Raw genomic sequence first — 7,179 nt, forward strand, 5'->3', positions numbered from 1 at the left:
GGTGATTACTGGGCCTTGCGCACACCCAGCAGGACTCCCTCTAGATAGAGGTGCATGGAGCTGCATGCAGGAACATAGGTTCCCTTCATTAGGGCAGGTGGGCTCCAGGTAAGACCAGCACAGGGTGTTTGTGGAGCCATGACTCTGAACTAAAGATGAGTGAGGATGACAGAGTTCAAGTCTGAGAAGGGGCTATTCACTCATCTGACCAGTTCCCAGCATTCTTTCCCCCTGACACAGCCCACTGGAGACAGGTTAATGAAAAGTAAACAAACGGATACTTCCCACCAACCTCCCCTTGATAGGAGGTCCCTTGGGCTAAAAGGTCAATGCTCAGTCAAGCAGGATGTCTGAGGCTAGTGCAGACAAAGAGTGATAGCTTAGGGCTATCTCTTGACAAGAGCTTCCTTGACAAGGCCCCAGGCTGTAGGGAAACTTCCCAAAGACTCAAACCCTCCATTTATTCATCAGACAACACACCTGTGCTACAAATGCTGAGGACACAAAGACAAATCAGAGTTATCCTTCCAGGAGTTTATAATCTTGTGGGGGAAAATAGACACATGCCTAGTAGACCTGGAGAATATTAGATACCTCCAAGTTCAACACCCGCAAGTTACAAAGAGGAGGAAACTGAAGGCCAGAGAGTGAATGGCTTGAGGGACATTATTCAGCATACTGGTGGAAGAGTCCTAGTTTGGAACCAGGTGTCCTGACTCTTCCCAAAGCAAGGCAGAATTAAGTAGGTGCTGGCTGGCTGTCTCTTGGCCTAGCGAGAGCAGCTCATCTTCCTAGCCTTTTCCGCCTTCCCCACCTGCTCCTTTCTTGTAGGTTCCGCTGCATGATTAACAGCTACTACTCCATCTTGCCTGCTCAGTCAAAGGTTTGAGGGCTCATTTCCACCCAGCAGAGGGATTGATAACTTTAAGTTATTGAATTGAAGTATGAATTTCTTCTTTAACACTGTCTATAATGGAGAACGTGACATCTATTTGAGTAAATAACTTAAGTTATTAATCATGGGGTTTTTGTTATTGTTGGTGTGTGTGTGTGTGTGTGTGTGTTTCACCTCTATCACCACTGGAAAGCAGGTGTCAAGTTCAGGTGTTTTGTTCATAGTACCTAGAGCACTAGCACACTCGTAGCAGATGCTCAATAAATATTGAGTAAATTCATGACTTAAATAATGAATCAAGAGTCTCCAAATATGAGAGCTGGGAGAGACTTTGCCGATAAACTGATGTTCAATTTGTGGTGAGAATGGAGGCCAGAGAGGTTTTATTGTTTTGTTTTTTGCTTTGTTGTTTTTGTAGTGCGAAGGATTGAACCCAGGGCCTCACACATATTAGGCAAGTGCTCTATCACTGAGCCACGCCTCCAACCCTCTTTCTTTTTTCTTTTCTATAATACTTCCAGCTTATGAATTTGTTCATTCATTCATTCACTTGTTCACTTAGAAAATAGTTATTGGATACTGTTACTTACTACTCAAAAAACAATATTATCATTACCAAACAAAACAAAATGAATATTAACCTTAATGTATTAATATTGACCACTTTGTTCCAGATATCTTGCTAAGCACTTTACATCCATTATCTCATTTGAACAACTAAGCCTAGTATCTCTATTATCCTCTATTTTACAGATGATAAAGGTAAGGCTCAGAGAGGTTAAATGATCTGCCCTAATTACATAGTAGAAATTGGAGGAGATGAGACCCACACAAAGCTGTTCGAATTCAAGCTCTTTTACTGTACCACTATATCCTGTTGTCCCTCTCTCCCTTTCTTTTTTCATTCCTGTCTCTGAGACCAAACTAAATGGCCCAACCAAGGTGGCAGGAGAGTCAGCCAAGGTCACCCAGAGCTGGAGCCCTTTTGTGGCTGCACAATCATGCTGCTTCAAATACCCCTTGGAAGCCACCTCTTCTCACCCCATCTGCTCGCCTGCTCCTGGCCCCACACTCTGAGCCCCACATACAGACACCAGTGTGATTCACAGCACAAAGATTGGTCCCTGGGAAAGAGGGCTCATAAAACCTTACAGCAGCTTTATAACGTATTCTTAGCTTTTACAGGCGTGCTGGGCGGCTGAGGCTGGTGAGCAGCAAAGTGCCTTGAGCGGATGGGTGGGCCCCCTGGACCCAGAATTGTGGGAACAGCTGCGAGGAAGACAGCAACATCTTTTAGCTCCCTGAATGGGGAGGGGCAAGACCAAAAAAAAAAAAAGAGCATTTCCTCAGTTCTTTATTTAAAAGAACTCTTAACGTCCACCAGGTGAGCTAGGTACACTTCCTGAGCCACAGTCGAAGGACAGCGCCAGAACTCAGAAGTAGGCTTTCATTCTGGAGATCCAGCCTGGTTCTCCACCTGGGATGGACTAGCAGGCGTGATATTGATGCTTGGTGACCTCAGCCTCATCTGCCACAGAGACAGCTCCCAGCAGGGTCCTCCTCAGGATGAGGCAAAGTCATGGAGTGACTGTTTTCACCACTTGTAGGGTCTCAGTCCAGGCTCCATCTGTCACCAGCACATTGAGAACAGCCTCCAAGTAAATTGCTGCTCCCAACGCCTAAGGACTGGGGATATGCTACCCGTGGCTGCACTCCCCGGGGCCTAGCTCAGCTCCTTCATCTCCCTTCACAGTCCTCCCTACTCTGTTCTGATAACCCATGTCCACACAGAGGAAGGGGGCTCAGCGATGGCCATGCGCAGAGCTGAAATCACTGGCACTATTTTATTTATTTGGATCACTCTTGAATTCCTAACATAAAATAAGCAAAGTGGGTCTTGTCATTCCTATTTTACAGATGAAGAAACGAGCTCAGAGAGGTCAAGAACACTACACAGTTAGTTACAGAGAGACACAGAATCTGAGCCAATGTCCACACTTAACCCCAGGTCCCCTCCCCTTCCCCTAGGGAAGTTTCAGGTCCTCCCAGGTTGCTCAGTGTGACTTGTGTCCCTGAGTTTCCTGCTTCCTCTCATGGAAAGCCACAGCTGACTTTAACTACTTTGACCCAAGTGTTCAGATCTCATGGGTTTCCCAGCTTGTGGCCAGCTGGTACTTAGTTAGGCCTCCCCACCCACAGCAGCACCAGCCCCCAACAGACACAGCACGCACCTCTCAGACCTGCTCACTCAATCCCATGCTAGTTAATTCTCCACAAGTCGGGGCTCTTCCACATTTCCATCACCAATTTCAGCAAGTATGGTAACCTTGAAAATCATTTTGTCCAGGTACCTTACATGCTGAAATAACACGGCGTCCCACACGGAGCACAGCCAGCCTCACATGGCCCCTCACTATGGGGTGAATAAGGTGCTGCAGGAATCTGCCCCTGGAGCCTCATCTTGCTTCCCCATTCTAGCTGCCCTTCGCCCACGCTGCTCTCTCACACCTGGCTGCTCCCCTCCCTGGAAGCCTCTTCCTGTTGGCCTGCCAAACCTACTCGTCCTTCAGGCACAGCTCCAGAGGCCTCCTCTCTGAAGCCCTCCCTGGTAAGCACCCATCTCCCACACAGCCCTTGCTCCCACCTCATTGAAGAAGTAGCTCCACAGGGGCTCTGAGAGCCTCTGGAGAGCAAGAATACTGTTTGCCCTCTTGTCACCCACAAGGCTTGTCACACAGACTCCACCTGCTCTCATTGAATTTGTAAACACACGGACAGATGAGTGATTGACGGTGTGCGGGTGAAAAGAAAACGACACCCATGTGTCCACCCCCAGGTGACTGGACGTGCACGATCTGATATACACACGCAGTGGATGACTTTTCAGAAGAAAATTCTGGTCCAGGCTCCAGCATGGCTGAACCACGAGAACATGAGCCAGACACACAAGGGTAAGGAGTGTGTGATTGCATGCCTCTAAAGTAGTTCAAAGTCAGAGAGACAGGAAGCAGAATGGCGGTGGCCAGGGGCTGGGCCGCAGGGAGTGGGGACAGAGTATTCAGCGGGTACAGTTTCAGTTTGGAAAGATGAAGAGTTCTGAAGAGGGATGGTAGTGACAGTTTCCAACGTTAATGTGCTTAATACTACTGAGCTACACATTTAAAAGTGGTCAAGATGGGACATTTTATATGTGTATTATGTCACAATAAAAACATGAAATATATTTTTCACCATGTGTCCGTGGTGCTAGAGAGAGCATGACTGCTGTGGTCCACACTGTTTGGTCTTTGGACCCACTTGTTTTTGAGGAGAGGGAAAGTTCTAAGGCAGAGAATAAGCCAGGACCATACAGGGAGAGCAGAGCAGGTCCGGAGTCCAGAGGCAGCCTTTTCCAGAAACATCCTTGCATGAAGCAGGTCAGACCCCTCACAGAGCAAGTTGCCAGGGACTTGGTGACTATGGGGGAAGGAAGAGCAGGGATGGATCATTCAGGTAACCTCTGCCCCATGCTGCCAATGCCTCCTCTTTCCTCTGCGGAAAGTGGAAGGCAACGCCTACCATTGATGTTTGTGATGCTCGATTCCCATGGCAACCCTGAGAAGTAGAATTGTTATGACTTTAGAGCTGAACAAGGTAAGGCTCAGAGAGGCCCATTCCGTTGCCCCCGATCACACTGGACAGTCGCAGCCTGGACTGGAATCCAGGTGTGAGTCACTGATTCAGAGGAGCCATAGAGACTTTCCTGCATGCCAGGCACATGGAGAAGGTCAGTGAGGAGGACGTGCCCTGGTCTGTTGGGAAAACAGACCCCAGGATATTGTAATTCTGCAAACTGATGGAGGTGTGCTCAGGCTGCACTGGGGCACAGAGGAACCTGGGGGGCCCAGACTCCTGAGGGGAGGCCACCAGGGGGAGCATTCAGGTACCCCCAAAGTCCCCTCCCCTGTGGCTATAGAACATGAGGTCGCCCATCATCCCACAACACTGAGCGTGTCCCAGTGGGATTGGCTCCAGACTGGCCCTCCCCCGGCCATTCCAGCTCCCTCTAGCCCAGTGTAACCAGTGAAAAGTCCCATCTGGCCTCTATCTCACCGAACAGGGTTTGAAAGATACATGCATACACACATTTTTATTCCTTAACTTGCACAAAAGTACAGCTGTTCCTCAACTTGCAGGCTCGGCATTTCTGTGTTGCCTTGATTTGTACACCCCACGCCCTTGGCCCCTGAGAAAGCTGGAAAAACAAAATGACAGCAGCTTCCTTGCTCTGAATCTTGAACTCTTACCAGGATTGCCTCGTGTACATCCTCTGCCTCCCCATGGTGTCTGGCCAAGGTGCTGGTGGAAGCAAGTGAGCCTCTGCAGAGCACCAGGGCCAGACCCTGGCATTAAGTCAGTTTCCCTTCTCCGGCACAAGCCATGAGGAGAAAGGATGCTGGGGAATAGTCCCACAAGTGCAGCTGATCATGAGGAGTGCAGCTCTTCACCTGAGCAGCTCCGGTCAGGAAGGTCTGACTCCAACAGCTCAAGTCAACGTGATACTGGAGGGCTCGTTTATCGAGCACCTATTATTTGCACTTTCTTGGCTATACAGTTTGGGATTTTCAGTGGTACCTACAACCTAGTGAGATAGCTGACAACTAACTGGAATGCAGAGCAGATCAAAGTGTCAAGAAATGCATCCCAAATGCTCTAAGAGTTCAAGGGGGAAAGAAAATGCTCAGACTCTGGGACCCTCCAGCCAGCTAGCCTATGAACGCAAATAGCCTGGGAACTGCATCTCCAAGAGAGTTGGGAGCAGATTGAATCTGTGATGGGAACCATTATTCTTATGACATAGATGAGGCTGTGGCCGCAGACTGACTACTCCTGCACAGGCAGGCAGCAGAGACTGTCCTGAGCCTTGGCATGGGAAAGAAGGAAGATCTCCATGCCCCAGCCAGTCTCTAAGACACAATATAGGCAAGAAACAGGAATGAGAAAGGTCTAGGTCCAATCTTGACTCTTCCACTTCATAGGTGTATGACCTTGGGGGCAACAGTCAACCTCTCTGAGCCTGAGGTTCTTCATCTATGAGGTTGACAGTACTTCCATCTCAGAGCTGTTATGAAGATGAAATAAATGTGTATTAGTTAGCTCTTCATGCTGTGACCAAAATGCCCAACATGAACAACTTGGAGGAGGAAAAGTTTATTTTGGCTCATGGTGTCAGAGTTCTCAGTTCATGGTTGGCTGACTCCATTGCTCTGGGTCTGAATTGAGGCAGAAATCATGGCAGAAGGGCATGGTGGAGGAAAGGTGCTCAGCTCATGGCAGCTGGGAAGCAGAAAGAGGGGGGAAGAGAGAGAGAGAGAGACAAAATATAAACCTCAAAGATACACCCCCATGACCTACTTCCTCCAGCCACACCCACCTGCCACAGTTACCAGCCAGCAGAGTTCTTTCAAATTATTAACCCACCAAATGGATTAATCCACTCATTAGGTTTCAACTCTCATGATCTAATCCTTTCACCTGTTGCTGCCTCGTCTCATGAGACTGGGAACACCTCATCCAAACTGTAACAAGGTGCACGTGAAGCTTTCACACAGCCCTGCCGTGTAGTAAGCACCTGGTCAATGACAGCTGGCACTATTAGTGCTGGTATCATTAGTGTTATTATTATCATTAACCAAGATTGACTTGGGTGTTCCTTTTGAGCCACCAGTTGATCTGATTGATTTATTTGACATTCAGATGTCACGTGGTCCTGGAAGTCACCCCATGCTGCAGAGAGATGCCTCATTTCTGAGCGTGGGGTGTGGTGACAGTGCCCCATGACCCAGTGCTGTTGTTAGTCCTCGATACAGGCTTGTTGTGGGAATTAAATGAGCTAACCAAAGAGCGCCTAGCGACACCTGGCAGGGGCAAGTGACGATGGGGGACAGAAGCAGAGAAGGGAGACCGCAGGCACACTCACGTTTGAACTCCAGGGCCCTTTGTTCCTAGCAGTAACAACAGTAACCCTGAACAAGTTATTTCAGCTCTGTGTGACTCGGTTTCCCCATTTGTGGCCTGAGGAGGGGAGCCATGGTGCTCATCTTGTGGACTCAGTGAGGAAATACAGAGCACACAGAAGCACCTGGCCCTGGCTGAGTGCTACATGAGCACTCGCTGACATTATTCCATTACTCCATAACAAGGTCCATATTCCATATGCACCTTGTTACGCCCGTGTCCGCTGTGATAGAGAAAGCCCAGGTTTGAATTCTGGCTCCAGCAATGCGCAGCTACATAGCAGCAGC

Source organism: Marmota marmota, unplaced genomic scaffold (assembly GCF_001458135.2).
Source record: "Marmota marmota marmota unplaced genomic scaffold, marMar, whole genome shotgun sequence".
Lineage (NCBI taxonomy): Eukaryota > Metazoa > Chordata > Mammalia > Rodentia > Sciuridae > Marmota > Marmota marmota.